At 44.4% G+C, this 25,275-nt stretch overlaps 1 protein-coding gene across 1 annotated transcript in view; it reads left to right on the forward strand.

The window, feature by feature from the left end:
- Positions 1 to 25,275, forward strand: part of LOC126092811 (formin-2-like) — a 389,713-nt gene that overhangs the window by 136,597 nt on the left and 227,841 nt on the right. The window lies entirely within an intron of this gene.

Consider the following 25,275-nt stretch of genomic DNA (forward strand, 5'->3'; position numbering starts at 1 on the left):
CTTATGCGCATGGCTGTAGCGGATCGTGCAGCCACGTCTCGATCCCTGAGTCAACAGATGTTCGACGACGATTGCAGCAGCATGGACTATCAACTCGTCGACCATGGCTGCGCTTACCCTTGACGCTGCATCACAGACAGGAGTGACTGCGATGGTGTACTCAACGACGAACCTGGGTGCACGAATGGCAAAACGTCATTTTTTCGGATGAATCCAGTTTTTGTTTACAGCATCATGATGGTCGCATTCGTGTTTGGCGACATCGCGGTGAACGCACATTTGAAGCGTGTATTCGTCATCGCCATACTGGCGTATCACCCGGCGTGACGGTATGGGGTGCCATTGGCTACACATCTCTGTCACCTCTTGTTCGCATTGGCGGTAGTTTGAACAGTGGACGTTACATTTCAGATGGGTTACGACCCGTGGCTCTACCCTTCATTCGATCGCTGCTAAACCTTACATTTCAGCAGGATAATGCACGACCGCATGTTGCAGGTCCTGTACGGGCCTTTCTGAATCCAGAAAATGTTCGACTGCTGCCCTGTCCAGCACATTCTCCATAACTCTTACCAATTGAAAACTTCTGGTTAATGGTGGCCGAGCAACTGGCGCGTCACAATACGCCAGTTACTACTCTTGATGAACTGTGGTATCGTGTTGAAGCTGCATGGGCAGCTGTACCGGTACACGCCATCCAAGCTCTGTTTGACTCAATGCCCAGGCGTATCAAGGCCGTTATTGCGGCCAGAGGTGGTTGTTCTAGGTGCTGATTTCTCGGGATCTCTGCACTCAAATTCCGTGAAAATGTTATCACATGTCAGTTCTAGTATAATATATTTGTTCAATGAATACCCGTTTATCATCTGCATTTCTTATTGGTGTAGCAATTTTAATGGCCAGTCGTGTACATTGCTCTCCAAAATCATGAGCGGGACAACCATATGACAAATAATTACTGTGATTCATTCTGATAAAATTATTGATAAAACAAATGCGGCGCAGTGGCAACATTAATATGACAACACCTTGACACACACTCAACATGGATTTAGCAAACATCGTTCCTGTGAAACACATGAAGTGTTGAATGCTATTGACAAAGGATTTCAGATAGATTCCGTATTTCTGGATATCCGGAAGGCTTTTGACACTGTACCACACAAACGGCTTGTAGTGAAATTGCGTGCTTATTGAATCTCGTCTCAGTTATGTGACTGGACTTGTGATTTCCAGTCAGAGAGGTTACAGTTCGTAGCAATTGACGGAAAGTCATCGAGTAAAACAGAAGTGATTTCTGGCGTTCCCCAGGGTAGTGTTATAGGCCCTTTGCAGTTCCGTATCTATATAAACGATTTGGGAGACAATCTGAGCAACCGTCTTAGATTTTTTGCAGATGACGCTGTCGTTTATCGACTAATAAAGTCATCAGAAGATCAAAACAAATTGCTAAACGATTTAGAAAAGATATCTGAGTGGTGCGAAAACTGGCAGTTGACCCTAAATAACGAAATGTGTGAGGTCATTTGAGTGCTAAAAGGAATTCGTTAAACTTCGGTTACACGATAAATCAGTCTAATGTAAAAGCTGTAAATTCAACTAAATTCCTAGGTAGTACAATTACGAACAACTTAAATTGGAGGGAGCACATAGAAAATGTTGTGGGGAAGGATAACCAAAGACTGCGTTTTATTGGCAGGACACTTAGAAAATGTAACAGACCTACTAAGGAGACTGCCTACTCTACGCTTGTCCTTCCTCTTTTAGAATACTGCTGCTCAGTGTGGGATCCTTACCAGATAGGACTGACGGAGTACATCGAAAAAGTTCAAAGAAAAGCAGCACGTTTTGTATTAATGCTAAATATGGGAGAGAGTGTCACAGAAATGATGCAGGATTTGGGCTGGGAATCGTTAAAAGAAAGGCGTTTTTCGTTGCGATCACCAAATTTCTCCTTCAAATGCGAAAATATTTTGTTGACACCGACCTACATAGGGAGAAACGATCACCACAATAAAATAAGGGAAATCAGAGCTCATACGGAAAGATGTTCGTTCCTTCCGCACGCTATACGAGATTGAAATAATAGAGAATTGTGAAGATTATTTGATGAACCCTCTGCCAGGTACTTAAATGTGATTTGCAGAGTATCCATGTAGATGTAGATATTTGGCGTAGAGGTTGTGGGTGGGGTGGGGGGGAGGGGGGGGGGGAAGATGCTAATAATCGCGCAGTTGCTTCAATTGTTACTGCGAAGCGCCAGTGGTTGTCGCGATGTTAATTGAAAACGGATCGTAGTACAGAATGGAAGGAAGTTGCACCTGCGGTTAGAGTTGAAAGCAGACTGTTCATTGGCATTAAAATGCACGTTTTCAGAACGAAGCTAGAAGTAACCGAATAACTGTGAAATACTGTATATCTCTACACAACGTCTCGTGGTTACGGTTCAGGTTCACCATAGTATCGCAGGTGAAGGCTAAAATGGTGGAGGAATCAGTCACTGGCGGAACCAGTTACTGTCGCTAGCAGCTAACGAGAGAAACTCCTCATCGCACACCACTCAGATTTAGTGGTAAAATGACCCAGTGGATAGCCCGTCAAAAACTGAGCACAAGTCAACCATGAAAACAGCAAGCAGGTGTGCTGAATTACGATAAAAGAAGCAAAGTAGAAACAGTGAACAGTTCAAGCTCAAGATGTGGAACATCGACCATTTTAACTAGACAGGGTGTCGGGGTTTATGGGATTATGGTGTTGGACTGCGAAGAGGGAGGTCCGTGTTCAAACCTCCCTCGTACCTCAATATTTTTTTTTCGCAAAATTATGAACTTTCCGCCCACTAATTGACATGTCTGTTCGCTACATTCAGAGTTGTCTGCATGGTGCTGTAACGTCCGTTGTAAGAAACGGACCTCCAGACGTAAGTACCTCACATTCGTTCTACACAAGTGCCACATGTTTTGAGTCTTCCTTTCGGTTTTGGAACTTTTGATGCTTTAATTCCTATGTTGTAACACAGTTCTTACCCGTCTGTTTGTTGTTTTCATTACTGTGAGTGGACTATGCGGCATCTCGCCAGCTCTCACTATTCATCACATTTACTTGCGACTGTAATGTATGCTTACCACATGACTGATGTTCTGTAACCAACGTATGGTATGACAGTTGCCAAGAAGGAGAACAGACCCATCAGTGACTGGAGGCGCAGTTCATAAACTTGTGAAAAAATGGGACACGAGGGAGATTTTAACATGGATCTCCCGCTAGGCATTCGAACACCGTGACCACAAAATCACAACAATTTGGTTCGTGCAGGTCCCTCGATGTTGGACATTTTAAGCTTGGACCGTTCACTTTTTCGATTTTGCTTCTTTTTTCACAGTTCAGTACACCTTTCTGTTTTATGCTTGATCTGTGTTCAGTTTCTGTCGGGTACCCACTGGGCTATTTTACCACTAAACCTGAGGGGAGTGCGATGGGGAGTTATCCTTGTAACTGTAGATCAGTTTGAAATTTCTGTAAGTCCCCAATACATCGGCTGAGTCAGCGCGGCAAGCCGGCGGTGTCAACGGCGGCTCGCAGTGTGGAGGTCTGGCAGCGTAGACTGCCAAAGATTAAATGGTTTCTAATCAGAAGTTAATTGAAAGGAAACATTGCGTTTTATTTGTAAAGCTCCGTCTTGATCATACAAATTTTACAATTCACAATTACCGGTTTCTGCTACTGTCATCTTCAATCTGCTGGTATACGATTGCTGTAGAGAAGTTCAAAAAATGGCTCTGAGCACTATGGGACTCAACTGCTGAGGTCATTAGTCCCCTAGAACTTAGAACTAGTTAAACCTAACTAACCTAAGGACATCACAAACATCCATGCCCGAGGCAGATTCGAACCTGCGACCGTAGCGGTCTTGCGGTTCCAGACTGCAGCGCCTTTAACCGCACGGCCACTTCGGCCGGCAGAACTGTAGAGAAGTTCTTCATAGTCAGACAAGCGTGTATATAGGCAGTGCCATTAAATTTTTATTGGAACAGGCAAATCTGGAAGCAAAAGTCTATTTAAAAACTATGCTCCAGACGTGTTATGACGGGGTCACGATGCTCATAGAAAGAACGATCTGCCAAGTAGACAAGTAACAATTGTAATAGTTATCAGGAATGGTATGAAGAAAGACGCTGCAGTAGCTACGTGGGCTGCCGTTGAATTAGTCATTGAAAAATCACAAAAAGAAACTTCTGAATGTACTACGCAGACCGATAGTTTTGTTTATCCATGACTCTTCTTAATCAGGTGACTGCAGGACGATACAAGACGCCGTAGACAGAATTTATAGCTCGTTTGATGAATGGCAGCTAAATGTATAAGGGGTGATTAAAAAATGTCCATTTGCGGTCTTTGTTGCAGCATGTATGCAACCCACCGCGAGTCTAATGAGGGTATATAGGGTGTAAATTTTAAGTTGACAAACCAGAATAACTCGAAAAATAAGCTTCACACGAAAAAATGCGTAGAATCCAAAATTGATTATTTTCGAAGAGAACATCCGCTGGTGCTAAAACTAGGCCGCCACCCCAGCCCCCTGGGAGTGGGACGGGAGGCAACTTTAAAATTTCAAATGGGACCCCCATTTTTTATTGAAGAATCAGATTCTACATAGAAAACTAGGTAAGTTTTGTCTTAAACATTTGTTTTGATTCTTGTAGTTAGCGCTGTAATTAAAGAAAATCCTTGTTCTCATTTTTGCGTGGAAAATGGTTACGGATGAATAAAAAATACTTACTTACTTCGTAAATTTTGATTCGCTAAAACTAAAACTCTCCCTCTCTCACCATAGGGTGGGGTTTGAGAAAGAGGAATTACAGCTTTACAAATGTTGACCCCAAAAAATAATTAATATGTGGATTTCCTTGAATTACAGCGCCAACTACCAAGAATAAAAAAAAATGTTTAAGACAAAATGTACCTAGTTTTTTATGTAGAATCTGATTCTTCAATAAAAGATGGGTGTTCCAATTTGAAATTTTGAAGTTGCCTCCCGCCCCACGCCCGGTGGGTGGCGGGCTAATTCTAGCACCAGCACATGACCCCCTCGAAAATAATCAACTTTGGATTCTACACACTTTTTCGTGTGAAGCTTGTTTTTCGAGTTATTCTGGTTTGTCAACTTAAAATTTACACCCTATATAAGCACCGACATGTAGGGAAGTGATTAGTGTGCCCTTTGAATGTAAACTTTTCGATTGCCCCTTATAGAAACACGTACGTTAATGTAGATAAGTAGGAAAAACAATCCTATAATCTTCGAATACTGCATTAGTAGTGTGATGCTTGACACAGTCACGTCGATTAAATATATAAGCATAATGTTGCTAAGCGATGTGAAAGGGAACGATCATGTAAGGATTGTAATAGGGAAGACGAATGGTCGACATCGTTGTATTGGGAGAATTTTAGGAAAGTGTGGTTCATCTGTAAAGGAGGCCGCGTATGACACTACTGTTACCCATTCTTGAGTACTGCCCGAGTGTTTGGGGCCCCCACCAGGTCGGATTAAAGGAAGACATCGAAGCACTTCAGAGGTGGGCTGCTAGGTTCGTTCAATACGCAAGTATTATGGAAATGATAAGGGAACTCAAACGGGAATCTCTTGAAGGAGGGCCACATTCTTTTCAAGGAATATTATTTAGAAAATTTAGAGTTCCAATAGTTGAAGTTGACTGCAGGACGATTATAGTCGACAGGATAATTTCGCGAAAGGGCTACGCAGATAAGAGAAATTAGCGCCCGTACGGAGGCATACAGACAGTCGCTTTTCCCTCGCTCTATTTTAGAGTGGAACAGGAAGCGAAATGAAATGACTAGCAGTGGCACAAAATACCCTCCGCCACGCACCATATGGTGGCTTGTGGAAAATGTACAGGGTGACACAGAAAAACTGGAACATTTCCAAAATCCAATAAAGCTAGAAGTGATGAAGGAAGGAAATTGCATTCATAGTAATTGGAACTTTACAACTTTGCCATTTACGAAACACTGATGGCATTAATAAGTTTTTAAAAATTACGTCCTTTAGATGGCATCCTCCTGTACGAATACACTCATGAAATCTGCTGTTGAGATTCCTCACTGACCGCTGCAACATCTCAGCTGGGATACTGTGAATTGCCGGTCGATGTGGCCGAGCGGTTCTAGGCGCTTCAGTCTGGAACCGCGCGACCGCTACGGTCGCAGGTCCGAATCCTGCCTCGGGCATGGATGTGTGTGATGTCGTTAGGTTAGTTACGTTTAAGTAGTTCGAAGTTCTGGGGGACTGATGACCTCAGATGTTAAGTCCCATAGTGCTCAGAGCCACTTGAACCATTACTGTGCATTGCATCCCCAATTCTCTGTTTTAACTCATCCAGGGTTCTTGGTCCAGTCGTGTAGACTCTGCTCTTGAGGTAGCCACACAAGAAAAAAATCACGAATAGATAAATCTGGCGAGCTAGGGGGCCTGGGATTTTTAACGAATCGTGAGATCACACGGCTGCCAAACAATTGTTACACATATGCCATTGACTGCTGTGCAGTGTATGATGTCGCTCGGTCCTGTTGAAACCAGGCATCTTGAACGTTTGGGAAGTTGTTCAGTGCAGGTGTAACGTAAGTTCGTAATATCTCCATGTAACGATCGGCGTTGACAGTTACTGTGTTTCCCTGTTCAGTTGCAAAAAAATACCGTCCGATAATCCGATGTGATGAAACACCACACCATACTGCCACTTTACTAGCGTCTAAAGGGCGCTCATGAACGTTATTGGGATCTGTGTTTGCCCAGTAACGGTAGTTCTGTTTCTTCACATAACTTGTGAGATGAAAATGTGCCTCATCTGACATCCACAACTTGTTTAAAAACTCTCGTGATTGTTTGTTTTTGTTACCATTTATTGACAGAATCTTAATTGCAACCGGTAATAGTTGTCCTTCAGTTGTTGCACCATCTGTAGTTTGTACGGATGAAATGTTAAATGAAGATGAAAAATTCTGCGAACACACTTCTGGGACATTCTGACCACTGCTGCTTGCTTACGAATTGAACGCCGTGGCCTCCATAAGACAGACTCGCGTACAACATCAATGTTCGCTGGAGAACGCACACTTCTTAGTCGTCCTGTTGGTTTCTTCTTGAGGGCAGATCCAGTCGCTTCAAAGATATTGGTCCAACATTTTATCGCGTGTTTCGACGGAACGGCATCATGACGTCGTAAATTATAAAAACGCCGAAACTCCCTGTGCGCCGCTACCAAACTATCATCGTTTTTATAAGACATTTTTATGGTTAACACACGCTGTTGTCCGTTCCATTGATCCATGATTACTGAAATGGCGGACTGTTTACTCGCTAAATGTCACGAACCCGCAGTGCTGCCACCTGCCCATGGCTGCCATTACTCATTTCAAACATTCCCGTTATTCTGTGTCACCCTGTAGATGCAGATGCAGATTTAGATGTAGACGTTGGTATTGGTATAGCTATAGCTGTCTGTAACGTAAGTCGTAGTCCATGTGCGGACGGGCCCACAAGCTGGACTGCTGTCCAGCATCCACAGTAATAAAGTCTGTGATAGTTTGTAACCTCCCCTCACAAAAATTAGAAAGTCAATGTCAATGAAAATGCGCCAAATGGTGTCTTCCCACAAAACTGAATAATAAAAACGAGCCAAGCGTAACCTCGTTGCAAAATTAAAGAATAATAATGGCCCAAATGTAAACTCCCCACAAAATTAACGTTAAGAAATAAAGTTTGATCACAAACCCACACAATAATGTTAATTAGATAATGAACCATGAACTAACTGAAACATCTCAACACAAATAATTAAACCTGACAAATTTTATAGGTACAGCAGTGCTGACCTACGGCCCTGTGAAATAATTAAACCTGATAAATTCTTACTTCAGTAAAACTCCATCTCCTCTTATTTTTGGCACAGCTTCGTGCAATGCTGGCGTATATTTAATTCTGATTCCTGGAGGAAATGCATAGGAAATATTCTTTGAATTGAAATGAATCTTTATCTTCAAAAGGGTGGAAAAATTCTTTAAATTGTGCTGCTTCATTACCTTCGATAACAATATACCTCGTCCTGAATCGTGACCACAGATGGAGGGAGAGCACGCCGCCGACCCCTGTCGACGCCCGCTCAGTACGACCGTCCACTCGCTACAACTACTGCCGACAGAGTGCAACTCGCAACTGCTCTTGCCGACTCGCAACGTCCTACTACTGTCGTCTCCCGCGCTCTACTACTCTCGAACTGAACTCTCGCGCGGTCAAGCGCAGATTAGCAACGATAAATAACTCTCTGGTCAGAGATTCTGTCATGCCTCGCCATCGCTCGTAATGAATACATATGAAACGTACGCGTTTCAAGTTGACACCAAGTCTGAAGCTCGGAGTCCTCAAGAGACCACAGTCGACGACGAGAAGGCTCACGCTTTACATCCGAGGATGTCTCCCGCAGTCGGAGACGAAACGTCAGGGGAGAGTTTTATACTTCGATCACGGCCTATCAGCCCGGAAGTTTTAAGTGAAGACAATACCGGCCGTGAAAGCTTACATTGTATGATCACGATAGATAAGTTGGCAGCCAGGAAGACGGTGCAGGCGGAAATGGAGAACGAGTTTAGTGCAGCAGTCCTCAGAAGCCGCGATCAATCAGGCGAAGATTCGAATAAAAATACCTGGCCGTTGTTGGGAACGGTGGAGGTGAAGTGGTTCCGGATCGGCGGCTGCGCTGGGTCTCGGTTCGGCCGCCGGTTCCGACAGGTTCGATGGCTGGTACTGAACTCGGCAGGTCAGGCCGCGCGTCGGCATCACTGTAGTGGCGGAGGTATACGGCACGGCCTACTTGCGGGCACGTGGCCTGGCAGACTCGAGTAACATCGTGGTTGTCCTATTGTCCTGTTGGTGACGTGGCCGCCACTGATCGCAGCGGCAGCTGCCATGGTTTCCTATGACAGCAACCCGATATTGCTGTCGTCGTCTCGGACTACTGTTGTTTGTTATTTAGTTTGTTTTATGTGGCCTCCAGAGTTCGTACTACATTTAGCCATCAACAACACATGTTTATGTAGAACAGATAATTGGGCAGAGAAAATACACTACTGGCCATTAAAATTGCTACACCTCGAAAATGACGTTCTACAACCGCAAAGTTTAACCGACGGGAAGATGATGCTGTGATATGCAAATGATTAGTTTTTCAGAGCATTTACACAAGGTTGGCGCCGGCGGCGACACCTACAGCGTGCTGACATGAGAAAAGTTTCCAACCGATTTCTCATACACAAACAGCAGTTGACAGGCGTTACCTGGTGAAACATTGTTGTGATGCCTCGTGTAAGGAGGAGAAATGCGTACCATCACGTTTCCGACTTTGATAAGGTCGGATTGTAACCTATCGCGATTGCGGTTTATCGTATCGCGACATTGCTGCTCGCGTTGGTCGAGATCCGATGACTGTTAGCAGAATATGGAATCGGTGGGTTCAGGAGGGTAATACGGAACGCCATGCTGGATCCCAACGGCCTCGTATCACTAGCAGTCGAGATGACAGGCATCTTATCCGCATGACTGTAACGGATCGTGCAGCCACGTCTCGATCCCTGAGTCAACAGATGGGGACGTTTGCAAGACGACAACCATCTGCACGAACAGTTAGACGACGTTTGCAGCAGCATGGACTATCAGCTCGGAGACCATGGCTGCGGTTACCCTTGACGCTGCATCACAGACAGGAGCGCCTGCGATGGTGTACTCAACGACGAACCTGGGTGCACGAATGGCAAAACGTCATTTTTTCGGATGAATCCTGGTTCTGTTTACAGCATCATGATGGTCGCATCCGTGTATGGCGATATCGCTGTGAACGCACATTGGAAGCGTGTATTCGTCATCGCCATACTGTCGTATCACCCGGCGTGATAGTATGAGGTGCCATTGGTTACACTTCTCGGTCACCTCTTGTTCGCATTGACGGCACTTTGAACAGTGGACGTTACATTTCAGATGTGTTACGATCCGTGGCTCTACGCCAGACACTACTCTTGATGAACTGTGGTATCGTGTGCATGGGCAGCTTTACCTGTACACGCCGCCCAAGCTCTGTTTGACTCAATGTCCAGGCGTATCAAAGCCGCTATTACGGCCAGAGGTGGTTGTTCATGGTACTGATTTCTCAGGATCTAAGCACCCAAATTGCGTGAAAATGTAATCACATGTCAGTTCTAGTATAATATATTTGTCCTATGAATACCGGTTATCATCCGCATTTCTTCTTGCTGTAGCAATTTTAATGGCGCGTAGTGTACATAAATGCATTTTTACAGAATTTAAAGCTCAGTTTTTTTTTCACAACAAATGTTTAGCAAATAAATTGATACTTAAACTGGACATACTTACAATATTAATTCACTCTACTTCTTAAATTTATTAAGTGATACAGACAAATCTAAGCCAGTACTATCCAACAATCCGAATCCTTTCGCTCCATGTCCACCTAGGTTGGAATTGCTAACATTCTCTGATGGGCGGTATTTGGCTGCAGTCACGAAATGACTTAAGACAGTCGAGATTTACATGCTCTATCCTAAGAGTCTCCTGTCAGGTCTCCTCAGGGTGCTAGTCGCCCATTTGCCTCCAACCACCTCCAGTCCCACTCCAAGAGCCATTCCAGATCCCAACACTTCTGACTCTACCCTGCTGATCTACAAGGTGTTTTCGGTTTATTTCTATAACTCAATTTCACAGGTCATCCAAAATTCTTCAACTAATTCTGTAAGAAAGTATGGAACTTTCTTAAAAACGAAAGATTTTTTTTTTTTGTAGACGATTGACAACAGCTGCTCTTTATTTCAGTAACTACCTGACACTCAGCTTATTTCATTATTACAACCAGTTCCGATAATCAACCATCTTTATGGTTACTGTGTACACCAAATAAGGACATAACACAAACAGAAATTTAGAGTGCACTTGCTATTGATACGCGAGGCTGTATAAATCAATGTTTACGTAAAAATCGCTCACGGTCCACTCAAATTAATGTGGCTACCACCTGTGTTCGACGTAGACGTGCAATAACCACTCACAGATAGCAGGTGTGAGCACTAGCAGTGGAGGATATACAAAGCGATAAACAGTGCAGTAGCTATAATGCGAAAACGGAGCGGTTTATCTCAAGTCGAAACGGATAGGATCACTGGCTTTCGGGCCAAACGTGGAAGCATTTCTGAAGCAGCTAACTTTGTAAATCATTCGCACGTCCCCGGGTTACAGTATACTGTGCATGACGCTAAGGCAACTGCAGTGCACCTTGGACCATAGATAACAGGGGTAAACGACGGCTGCAGACATGTGTACGGGCGAATAGACCTGCAGCTGTTGAGCAGATGATCTTCCAGATGAACCAAGGGGTAATCAACAGCTCTGTTCAACGACCCTCGGCAGCAGGCTCCTGGTTAATGCACTCTTGTTGACCACCAACACCCTGTAACAATTGTCGGTAAAGTCCAGGTCGGACGAGGGAGTGTTACGGTCTGGGCAATATTATCCTGGCATTCCCTGGCTGGTTTTCTCATTCTGAAAAGCGCAATGGGTCAACAGATGTATGCATCTATCCTTGAGAACCATGTGCACCCCTACATGCGGTTTCTTTTTGCTCTGCACGCCGGCCAGTGTGGTTATGCGGTTCTAGGCGCTTCAGTCGGGAACCGCGTGACCGCTACGGTCGCAGGTTCGAATCCTGCCTTGGGCATGGATGTGTGTGATGTCCTTAGGTTAGTTAGGTTTAAGTAATTCTAAGTTCTAGGAGACTCATGACCACAAATGTTAAGTCCCATAGTGCTCAGAGCCATTTGAACCATTTTTTTTGCTCTGCATGATAGTATCTACCCGTAGGACAATGCAACGTGTTGGACAGTTCGCATTGTACTTCTGTAGCAGCATCTACATCTACATGGCTACTCCGCAATTCACACTTAAGTGCCTGGCAGAGGGTTCATCGAACCAGTTTCGTACTACGTCTCTACCAATTCACTCTTGAATGGCGCGTGGGGATAAAGGAACACCGAAATCTTTCCGTTCGAGCTTTGATTTCTCTTATTTTATTATTATGATCGGTTCTCCCTACATAGGTGGGTGTCAACAAAATATTTTCCCATTCGGAAGAGAAAGTTGGTGATTGAAATTGCGTAAATAGATCTCGCCGCAAAGAAAATCGCCTTTGTTTCAGTGACTGCTAACCCAACTCGCATATCATATCAGTGAATTCTCATCCCTATTGCGCGATAACACGAAACGAGCTGCCCTTCTTTGTACTTTTTCGATGTCCTCCGCCAACCCCTTCTGGTAAGGATCACTTACCGCGCAGCAATATTCAAGTAGAGGACGGACAAGTGTAATATAGGCTGTCTCTTTAGTCGGTTTCTCACATCTTATAAGTGTTCTGCCAACAAAGCGCAGTCTGTTTCGCCTTCCCCACAATAGTATCTGTGTGGTCTTTCTAATTTAAGTTGCTCGTAACTGTAATTCCTAGGTATTTAGTCGAATTGACAGCACTTAGATTTGTGCGATTTATCGTATACCCAAACTTAATCGGATTTCTTTTCGTACCCATGTGGATGACCTCGCACTTTTCTTTGTTTAGTGCCAATTGCCACTTTTCGCACCATACAGAAATTCTCTCTAGATCATTTTGTAATTGGAATTGATTGTCATGATTTTACTAGACGGTAAATTACAGCGTGATCTGCAAACAATCTAAGGGGGCTTCTCGGATTATCACCTAGATCATTTATGTAGATCAGGAACAGCAGAGGGCCTATGACGCTATCTTCCGGAACGCCAGATATCACTCCTGTTGTACCCGATGATTTACCGTCTATAACTACGAACTGTGACCCCCCTGAGAGGAATCCAGTCACACAACTGAGACGATACTCCATATGCACGGAATTTGATTAATAGTCGCTTGTGAGGAACGGTATCAAAAGCCTTCTGGAAATCCAGGAATATGGAATCGATCTGAGATCCCATATCGACAGCACTCATTACTTCATTGGAATAAAGAGCTAGCTGTGTTGCACAAGAAGGATATTTTCTGACTCCGTGTTGGTTATGTATCAATAAGTTATTTTCTTCAAGGTCATTCATAATGTTCGAGTGCTGTATATGCTCCAAAATCCTAATGCAAATTAAGGTCAGTGATATGGGTCTGTATTTCAATGGGTTACTCCTATTTCCTTTCTTGAATATGGGCGTGATCTGTGCTACTTTCCAGTCTTTAGGAACAGACCTTCCACACTACAAAAGGAGGTTACTCAGATTTTTGGCTGCTGGTCTCATTATTGTAGCTAGACAGTGCGTATCACACCGGTGTGTAAAAGTTAAGGACGAAAGTAACTTTCGCACAATGTGTCATTGCCAAGTAACATACACTACTGGCCATTAAAATTGCTACACCACGAAGATGACATGCTACAGACGCGAAATTTAACCGACAGGAAGAAGATGCTGTGATATGCAAATGATTAGCTTTTCAGAGCATTCACACAAGGTTGGCGCGACACCTACAACGTGCTGACATGAGGAAAGTTTACAACCGACTTCTCATACACGAACAGCAGTTGACCGGCGTTGCCTGGTGAAACGTTGTTGTGATGCTCGTGTAAGGAGGAGAAATACGTACCATCACGATTCCGACTTTGATAAAGGTCGAATTGTAGCCTATCGCGATTGCTGTTTATCGTATCGCGACATTGCTGCTCGCGTTTGTCGAGATCCGATGACTGTTGCAGAATATGGAATCGGTGGGTTCAGGAGGGTAATACGGAACGCCGTGCTGGAACCCAACGGCCTCATACCACTAGCCGTCTAAATGACAGGCATCTTATCCGCATAGCTGTAACGGATCGTGCAGCCACGTCTCGATCCCTGAATCAACAGATCGGGATGTTTGCAAGACAACCACCATCTGCACGAACAGTTAGACGACGTTTGCAGCAGCATGGACTATCAGCTCGGAGACTACGGCTGTGGTTACCCTTACGCTGCATCACAGACAGGAGCGCCTGCGATGGTGTACTCAACGACGAACCTGGGTGCACGAATGGTAAAACGTCATTTTTTCGGATGAATCCAGGTTCTGTTTACAGCATCATGATGGTCGCATCCGTGTTTGGCGACATCGCGGTGAACGCACATTGGAAGCGTGTATTCGTCATCGCCATACTGACGTATCACCTGGCGTGATAGTATGAGGTGCCATTGGTTACACGTCTCGGTCACCTCTTGTTCGTATTGACGGCACTTTGAACAGTGGACGTTACATTTCAGATGTGTTACGACCCGTGGATCTACCCTTCATTCGATCCCTGCGAAACCCTACATTTCAGCAGAATATTGCACGACCGCATGTTGCAGGTCCTGTACGGGCCTTTGTGGATACAGAAAATGTTCAACTGCTGGCCTGGCCAGCACCTTCTCCAAATCTCTCACCAATTGAAAACGTCTGGTCAATGGTGGCCGAGCAACTAGCTCGTCACAATACGCCAGTCACTACTCTTGATGAACTGTGGTATCGTGTTGAAGCTGCATGGACAGCTGTACCTGTACACGCCCGATAAGCTCTGTTTGTCTCAATGCCAGGCGTATCAAGGCCGTTATTGCGGCCAGAGGTGTCTGTTCTGTGTACTGAGTTCTCAAGATCTATGCACCCAAACTGTGTGAAAATGTAATCATATGTCAGTTCTAGTATAATTTATTTGTCCAATGAATACCCGTTTATCTTCTGCATTTCTTCTTGGTGTTGCAATTTTAATGGCCAGTAGTGTAGTTCGATGGAACTTGGACCGTATGTGTGCTATAGTATAGTAAAGCACAGTACAGAAGGTAACTAAAAGAAGTACGCAGTGAGACGAACAGAAGTGACACTTTTATTCAAAGCCAATAATTACACTGAAGTACACGATGTATGATGGTCCCCTGGACAATACAATAGGTGGAACGTGGTTACTGATGGACTGCGTGATCACCACGGACGGCATTCCCTGCTCTGCAGCGTGGTCCCATGCTGATCACAAGGTTGGTAAGGAGTTCTTGTGTTAAGGGCGTTCCATTCCACCACCTCTGCTGTAATTCGTCTCCCCAACTCATCCCACACGTGTACGATGGTATTTAAGACGGGGGAAGAGCAGTACAGTCCATTCGGCGAATTTCCTCTGGTTCCAAGAACTGCTCCACTTACACTGCTTGATCTATCACTTACTATCAACCAAAGAATGAAGTACATAAATATATACAGTGTCACTATAACGTTGATTGGTGAGTGTACCGTGTTCAAAGATTTGGAGTCAGCAATCCCATGCAACATTATGCCTCCTCACCCTAACACCTTGAACACCAAATCGATCATTTTGGACAGCCTGGGTCATTACGTGGTCCCACCTCTCGCCACATGGGGGTACGTCCAGAACCAATACTCAGACTTTATCTGCTGTCATCTGAGCAGAGCACACGACTCGTCTTTTTTTTTATCCAGCCCCTACGCTCCTGGCACCATCGCAAACGGTGCCACGGACGTGCAGGTGTCATCGAAACACAACTTACTGGCCGTTGCGCAAAGACACCACCCCCATGCAGTCCATGCCATTGTGGAGCATGAGATTGCTTACCTTCCAGTCCTGTTGGCTAAGTGTGGTTGCAAATGCACCCGCTCTTCGACTTAGGTCCCTTCTTGTGTGTCGCACAATGCAGCTGGCATTTGCTATTGTGGTTGACTATGGTAGACCATCACTTCGGACAGCAGTGTCCGTGGTTCGGAACGCTCCCCATGCACGTAAAGGCGACATTAGCCTCACTTCGTTCTTCCTCTGGTTTAACGATGATACCTCCCCGTGTGAATTCGTCCAAATGTTGCGTTCATCACAGTCACAGTACACCGTATTGCTCGCTGACTGACACATTGTCTCTCATCCTGTTCCTTCGACTGCCGTATTTGGTGGTATAATCACGCTGACCTTACGCCACGTTATATCCAGTTTTCTATGTACGACTGTGAGACCTCCGGCAACATGCTCCCGCACTTTCATTCATTTCTCACTATTTGTTAATATGTTATGCTTCTTTATCTATCTCGTCCTTAAGTTTTGCGGAGCAGTGTAGTTATGTCACGTCAATCTTCTGAAAGGCAAGGTTGTTAACACAGCCTTATATCATATCAGAACTGATGAACCTGAAAATGGCAAACATTACGCACCTAGCTTACAAATGAGTTATTAAGATATTCATACTTTATTAGAGGTCATATTCTCTTAAGTGGTGGATAGTTATTAGCCTTCTGACTGGTTTGATGCGGCCCACCAGGATTTCCTGTCCTCTCCCATCCACTTCTTCTCAGAGAAGATAGTGCATTCTAAATCCTCAATTATTTGTCTGATGTATTCCCTACAGTTTTTATCCTCTTAAAGTTCCTCTTGTACCACGGAAGTTATTTGCTGATGTGTTAAAACCTGCCCTATCCCTTGTTCTTGTCAGTGCTCTCCGTATTTTCCTCTCTCTCACAAGTCCACATAATTTCCAACATCTTTCTATAACACCACATATCAAATGACTCTAATCTCTTCCTTCCCGATCTTCACACAAAAAAATGGCTCTGAGTACTATGGGACTTAACATCTATGGTCATCAGTCCCCTAGAACTTAGAACTACTTAAACCTAACTAACCTAAGGACATCACACACATCCATGCCCGAAGCAGGATTCGAACCTGCGACCGTAGCAGACGCGCTGCTCCGGACTGAGCGCCTAGAACCGCTAGACCACCGCGGCCGGCGATCTTCACACAATCCGTACTTCATTTTCATACCTGAAGTACATCTACAGCAATCCCCCTGCCACCCCCACCCCGCCAATTAAAGCCCTATTTGATATTAGGAGACTTCCTTTGAGCAGGAATTCATTCTTTACCACTGCTGGTCTGCTTTTCACCTCCTCCTTGCTATGTCCGTCATTTGTTATTTTGTTATCAAAGTGGTAGTAGTCCTTCACTCCTACTTCGCTGTCAGCAATTTTGATGTTACGTTCATTACTAATCTCATTTCTGCTAATCCTCGTTTCTTTCATTGTTTTCGTTTCACTCTCAGTCCCTCCATTCAGCACTTCCTGTAATTCACTTTCGCTGTCGTTGACAGTGTCATCAGCTTGAGGAAAAGATTTTTTGAGTGTTTAACACCAAAGCCACCTATTACAGAGAACAGAATTTGTTAAGAGTCAAATGTGGATAGCAAAGATATCAGTGATATAGTGGTTTATACAGTAAATACTTACGTATTTTCTTAATTGTGGCACTTTTACTATCCAGCATGATGTGATGTGATCTACGTTCTTACTGGATTACACTGCGTGTGACGCGGTCTTATTTATTGTAGTTTTTTCGTAATTTTGACAGATGTTGATAAAAGGAATTTTTATTATCAGATCTTATATAATCTCATAAATATTCAATTTACTTTGCGATTGTATTAATGTCACTGACTATATTAAGTGTGAGATAGTGTTAGATCACATTACAATTGTACAATAAATTTTCTATTCTTTTTCAGCACTATTTAAAACGATACATAGTCTTTTATTCGTATTTGAATTTAATCCACGATAAATAAGCCAGCCAATATAATACAATAAGAACAAATTCGTCGCTGAATATCATTCTCACGTAGATCACGTCATCCTGGACAATTCAGGTACACAATTAAGGAAAGATAGGTTATGCACATACACTAACGTAATAGTGTAAGGGGTAACTATGACTGTGACATTTTCAACGCAAATATGAGATACATTTAAGTGGTATGACATAAAGAAAACAACCCACACTAAACATATCTTAAATACAAACGCGTAAGCAGTTGTCATATGAACCATTTTATCACCGATACCTTCGCTATCCACATTCAACTCTCAATAAATTTTGTTCTCTGTATTAGGTGGCCTATGAAAATGGGCAAAGCTCGAAATTAGTCAGCCAGTAAATAACCAGCAGCTTTGATGTTAAACATTCAAAAATGCCTTTTCTTCAGTATTTGAGACCTGCAAGACAAAACATACTGAAAACATTTATAATGTTATCAGTGAATCTTGTCACTGATATTGTTTCACTTAATTTCAGACCCAGTTCCGAACCTTTCTTTCTATTTCTGTGATCACTTCTTTTATGTACAGATTGTACAGTAGGAGTGAAAGGCTGCATCCGTCTCTTACACCTTTCTTTTTTTAATCTGGGCAGTTTGTTCTTGGTCTTGCAATCTTCTCATCATCTGGTACACTCACAGAAAGATGGATAGCCAATAGGCAATCTCTGATCAAGAGGAACTGGGATAGAGCATTACTTGTGAAGGCTCAGTTAAATCTGATCGTCAAATATATGATAAACAAGTCGAAGAATGTAAGACTAGACATGTGTGCTGCGAAATGATTCAGTGTAAACAGAATACATGTCAATAAAGATAATCTAATGCAGCTTCATGCACACAGTGTTAAAAGTTAATGAATAACAGTGTTTACCTTACCAAGAGAGATTTATCATCTAGATTTATACACAGAAAACAGATAATGAAGTTAATAATGTGTCTCACGGCCGGCTGCAAAGTTTTTCTGGCTGGGCGGCTTGCATGTCAGGTGTCTTTAACTCTCTCGTATACCCGACTGTAGCGTGCGTGTATGTATTGCGTAGTTTGGCGGTTTATGACTGAGCCAGTGGTAATCGCTCTGGTCTCTACCGGCCGCTAGTGGGCGTTCCATATTTCATGGCGGGTTGTGGGTGGTAGGGTTTTTAAAAACATTTTCATTTGGTTTCAATAAAACTTTGACAAAATATTTAGCAACTAACTATTATTATATGCTTTAAATTGCTGAAACTCTGGTTTATAAATTTTACGTTGTGAAATTGCTTACCTACTTTGTAAACTACCATTATTGTGGAACCGGTGGACTGTTAGAAAATATTACTGCTAATAGAGATACAGAAGTGAGCGTTGGTTAATAAATTTGATTACCCCTGCTCGGGAGGACGCCGGTTCAATCCCGCGTCCGGCCATCCTGATTTAGGTTTTCCGTGATTTCCGTAAATCACTCCAGGCAAATGCCGAGATGGTTCCTCTGAAAGGGCACGGCCGACTTCCTTCCCAATCCTTCCCTAATCCGATGAGACCGATGACCACGCTGTCTGGTCTCCTTCTCCAAACCAACCAACCAACCAACCCCTGCTCGGAACGAAGGGAGAGAGTTAAACTCGTACAGGCACAAAGCCCACTCATCACACACAGCACCAACGGGGCCGCCAGTATTAACGTCCTCACACGCCATGCGAATAACAGTGTCACACTACCTCAGTCCTTCTCGCTTCCCACGCCCGGGTTCCCGGGTTCGATTCCCGGCGGGGTCGGGGATTTTCTCTGCCTCGTGATGACTGAGTGTTGTGTGTTGTCCTTAGGTTAGTTACGTTTAAGTAGTTCTAAGTCCTAGGGGACTGATGACCATAGATGTTAAGTCCCATAGTGCTCAGAGCCGTTTGAACCATTTGAACCTACCTCAGTCCAGGAGACACTGTGGGGGAATTTGCAATTTGGTTCAAATGGCTCTGAGCGCTATGGGACTTAACATCTGTGGTCATCAGTCCCCTAGAACTTAGAATTACTTAAACCTAACTAACCTAAGGACATCACACACTTCCATGCCCGAGGCAGGATTCGAACCTGCGACCGTAGCAGTCGCGCGGTGCCGGACTGAGCGCCTAGAACCGCGAGACCACCGCGGCCGGCAATTTGCAATTTGATCCAGGGATTCGGTGTGCAGAGTCTGGTGATAGGAGCCTTGTACCATCACCTGCTCTCCCTTCCCCTCCCTTCCCTTGCTCTGGCCGGACGATTTAAGGCGGTGAAATTGTTCTCATAGCAGGGATTCGAATCGGTTACTTCCGAATCGAGCGTGACTGCGAAGCGAGCGGTAACAGCGTCTGCGGAGGCCCGTTACGGCGAGGTGAGTCGCCGGGAAGCCTCTGCGAGGGTCACGGCCACGTCTGTAAACAGAGATAAGTCGGCATGAAAGCAGACCCGCCTGCTGCACTGTTATCTACCCGCCTGAGCAGCTGGCTCTGTTTGGCTCTGCTGCGCTCCATACGACTTGACATCATTACCATTTTAAGCAGTTCGGCGTCATTACTCTCTGAATTACATTGTGGAAGATAGTGAAATTTATTTACACACACACACACACACACACACACACACACACACACACACATGAGCGCGCCAATGTGAAGTGCACGTGCACTTCAATTTAATATGCTTCTTGTCCTTGTGAAGTGTTAACCCTTTCGGGACGGAGCGCGTTTCCCAAAGCGGAGCAATTCGGTGGCGCTTTGCGGGTTCCATATCCCTTAGGTTTCTTTCGTCTCTTACAAAATCTACAGTTTTTTACTTAACGGTGTATTTTTTTGTAAATGAAGCTTAAAAAACGCTCTTTAAAGGCATAATATTTTAATTATTCCATATGGCGCACTTTTTGACTTAGCCGTGGTGTTAAAATAGAAAAAAATGAAAAATTTGAGTTTTTTACTTTTTTAGTTGAGAGGTGATGCCTTGAATTAGACATATTAAAATTAGTTGTATCTTATTCTTTAAAGTTTTAGCTTTAAAACGACATACCAAATACAATTTTATCTCTTATGGGACGTCCGTGGGAAGAAAAATAAAAACTTTGTTTTGAGGGATGAAAAATTTGATTCATGTCAATAAACTACAAAATTTCATAAAATTTGCTTAAATCAAACTTTACAACTTTGGCATATCGATTTTTCGATAGGTAACCATATTTTACAAGTCCTTTCGGTACTTTGCTACTTTGTGATATCTGTTGAAGCACTCAGGCACATGAAGAGAAGGGTTGGACGGACAAGTTTCGCAAAAAAAGGGGGACCGTTTTCGCCTTCCTGGCTTGGAGCGATCACTGCAAACGACACAGTCACCCTGTTTTCCGGTGTCCATTCTTGAGATAGCATGGTACAGCCCGTCCATCCTGTGTAGGTCACCATGCTCAGAGCGTGGCCTCTTCCGCGATGGGTTGGTTGAGCCCTGACGTCGCCCACAAGCTCCTTGACGAGACTCTTCCGAAACTGCAAATGACTCTTTGGAGTCCCTACTCTTTTCTTTACTGTGATGACATATAGCAAGTAAGCGTTCACGATCCCCACCTGAAATTAGCCAGAACAATTACCCTTTTGTCAGGATGCGCCCCGTCTACTGTCGATACTCCAAGCCAGTCCCTAGATATAGTGCTGGGTGTGTGACGCGATAATCGGGCCACGTATACGGGCCTTGCATCCCGAAAGGGTTAGGGCAGTGAGATGACTGCGATACTACCATGCAGGTGGAAGGCAACTAATGTCGAATTAGTATGAAGTGTAGTACGTGCTTGGATATGTAAATGATAAGCATCTCGGCGCAATGACACAAAGTAAATTACGAACAAAATTACAATGTCACTTTTTCGAAACCCAGTAATGGTCTCCTATTGCAACGCAGAAGTTTGAAATTTGGCTCAAAGGTGCCTGTGACGTCTCTCTGTAATGGTGCAAAAAATTGGCGCCCTGTGACGTCACCCTCGGACACGGCGACGCTTCAAACTGGAGGGTATCGACAGATGGGAAAGATGATCAGAGCTTAGGACTTCTACACCTGTTAACTCGTAAGTAGGCTGTCCGTAAAAACGAAAACTGAATCTTCCACTGGAAACCACTATTATGGAATCTTACTGTTATTAGTCGTATAATGATGGGAAGTCCATGGGCCTACTTATAACTTGTTACGGCTGTACTCTCGTTCAATAAAATAAAATCATGCTAAAATGATTATCAGTTGCATAAGGCACCACTTCCAGCATGTAATGAGTAATGTTACGCAGGAGAGACTGCATGCTATAAACAAGCCGTTATACCATTTATATTGAGTATTGACCTTAAATTAAATTTTTCTGTAGTGCTGTTAATCAGTAAGACTTTATAATAGCAGATTCCAGTGGAAGATGTAATTCTCCTTAGTACTTACACGACCAACTGCGAGTTAACAGGTTTAGAAACGCATTTTGTCTGCTGTGCTGAGCTTGCGAGCGAGTTCAGGACTACCTTCGTGACGTACGCGCCGCGGCCTGTCTTTCTCGTGGGCCTCGTAAGTCTGGTTAATGACGTCACATTAGCAGAAAATTTCATCGCAATTCTGCCCATCGCCACTGTGGACGTTTCAAACTATGGGAAGATTCTCATACTCCCTCTTACCAACGTTTCACCCCTTCTTTTATGCATCTGCGATAGAGGTTAGAACCGCGACGACCAGTGTTGAAATTAAACAGTTTTCTTGTGGATGGCCGAGGAAAACATTTCAGACATCATCACACTGTCGCTCAGTATTGAAGCGAAAAGGCCGCAGGGGAGTGGTATAAAGGGCGTCAATGAAACCACTCCTTACGATGGGGCGTTATTCCCACGCATTTTGCGGTAGAACACAACAGTTCTCAGTGCGATAAGAAGCTGAACGACTTTCTTGAAAACCTTTGACACTGTTTCCATCCTCGGACGATTCAACACTTCCCTAAAGATATCGTGGGCTTGCAACCGCGCTGAACGTGATCACACCCATCTGGAGTTTAGTGCGACCGCAGTTTTTGCTCTGATATACAGGGTGAAACCACTAGGGACCGTTTCGAACCAATTGATGTAATTTGAACGCGATCCGAAATAGCAAAGGATGTTCATGCTTTTTTAGCCCTCCTGTTTCGGGCCCTCCTGTGATCAAGGAGGGATACGACATAGACAAATCTGTGAAGAAAACGGCAAGAGGTCCCTCTAAGACCCCCAACTTTTGCAACACCCTCAGTGTCACCCACGCACCTTCGTTGAGTACTTTAACAGTGTACCTGTACAGAGACAGCCAGCCACTGATTACTAGGCGTGAGAGGCAACCATTTCGAAACGCCTGAGATGCACAGGCTTTATGTCGATGAATTAGCACCATCTGACCACATGTGAAATCTAACCGGTGTAGAAAGGGATGCCTGTCACCTCAGCGCCTAATAAACAGTAACTGGCTTTCTGTGTACAGTTACAAAGATGCGGAGCTGGCACGGAGGGTGCTGCCGAAATGGGGGTTCTTAGAGGGAACCTTTGCCATTTTATTCATGCATGTGATATTTTCGCATCCCCTGCAGGAGTGGTTTTATTGACGCCATTTATGCCACCCTTTGAGAACATTTGATGTCGATACGGAGCGGTGGTACATTTGGAATGTTCTCCTCGGCCACCCATAAGAAAAACACGTGATTTCAGCGCTGAGCGTCTCAGTTTTGACCTCCATCACAGAGACGTCAAAAGAAGGGGGCGAAGAGTATGTTAGAGAGGGGTGCGATGATTTTGCCATCCCATGGCGTTGCGCAGAGTTGTGGTGAAATCCGGTACCAATGTGACAAAATTAACTCACTTTACGTCTAAAAAAGAACTTCAGAGCTCTGGGGTCTTTTTCGCATATACAGGGTGTTTCAAAAATGACCGGTATATTTGAAACGGCAATAAAATCTAAACGAGCAGCGATAGAAATACACCGTTTGTTGCAATATGCTTGGGACAACAGTACATTTTCAGGCAGACAAACTTTCGAAATTACAGTAGTTACAATTTTCAACAACAGATAGCGCTGCGGTCTGGGAAACTCTATAGTACGATATTTTCCACATATCCACCATGCGTAGCAATAATATGGCGTAGTCTCTGAATGAAATTACCCGAAACCTTTGACAACGTGTCTGGCGGAATGGCTTCACATGCAGATGAGATGTACTGCTTCAGCTGTTCAATTGTTTCTGGATTCTGGCGGTACACTTGGTCTTTCAAGTGTCCCCACAGAAAGAAGTCACAGGGGTTCATGTCTGGCGAATAGGGAGCCCAATCCACGCCGCCTCCTGTATGTTTCGGATAGCCCAAAGCAATCACACGATCATCGAAATATTCATTCAGGAAATTAAAGACGTCGGCCGTGCGATGTGGCCGGGCACCATCTTGCATAAACCACGAGGTGTTCGCAGTGTCGTCTAAGGCAGTTTGTACCGCCACAAATTCACGAAGAATGTCCAGATAGAGTGATGCAGTAATCGTTTCGGATCTGAAAAATGGGCCAATGATTCCTTTGGAAGAAATGGCGGCCCAGACCAGTACTTTTTGAGGATGCAGGGACGATGGGACTGCAACATGGGGCTTTTCGGTTCCCCATATGCGCAAGTTCTGTTTATTGACGAAGCCGTCCAGGTAAAAATAAGCTTCGTCAGTAAACCAAATGCTGCCCACATGCATATCGCCGTCATCAATCCTGTGCACTATATCGTTAGCGAATGTCTCTCGTGCAGCAATGGTAGCGGCGCTGAGGGATTGCCGCGTTTGAATTTTGTATGGATAGAGGTGTAAACTCTGGCGCATGAGACGATACGTGGACGTTGGCGTCATTTGGACCGCAGCTGCAACACGACGAACGCAAACCCGAGGCCGCTGTTGGATCACCTGCTACACTAGCTGCGCGTTGCTCTCTGTGGTTGCCGTACGCGGTCGCCCTACCTTTCCAGCACGTTCATCCGTCACGTTCCCAGTCCGCTGAAATTTTTCAAACAGATCCTTTATTGTATCGCTTTTCGGTCCTTTGGTTACATTAAACCTCCGTTGAAAACTTCGTCTTGTTGCAACAACACTGTGTTCTAGGCGGTGGAATTCCAACACCAGAAAAATCCTCTGCTCTAAGGAATAAACCATGTTGTCTACAGCACACTTGCACGTTGTGAACAGCACACGCTTACAGCAGAAAGACGACGTACAGAATGGCGCACCCACAGACTGCGTTGTCTTCTATATCGTTCACATCACTTGCAGCGCCATCTGTTGTTGAAAATTGTAAGTACTGTAATTTCGAAAGTTTGTCCGCCTGAAAATGTACTGTTGTCCCAAGCATATTGCAACAAACGGTGTATTTCTACCGCTGCTCGTTTAGTTTGTATTGCCGTTTCAAATATAACGGTCATTTTTGAAACACCCTGTATCTATACCTTGCTTTTTGAAGCGGCGCGTAGCCCGAGGGTGACGTCGCAGGGCTCCCCGCTTTCGCACAATCACAGAGGGAGCTTGCGGTAGCAACTTTGAGCCAAA

This window comes from Schistocerca cancellata, chromosome 7 (assembly GCF_023864275.1).
Source record: "Schistocerca cancellata isolate TAMUIC-IGC-003103 chromosome 7, iqSchCanc2.1, whole genome shotgun sequence".
Classification (NCBI taxonomy): Eukaryota; Metazoa; Arthropoda; class Insecta; order Orthoptera; family Acrididae; genus Schistocerca; species Schistocerca cancellata.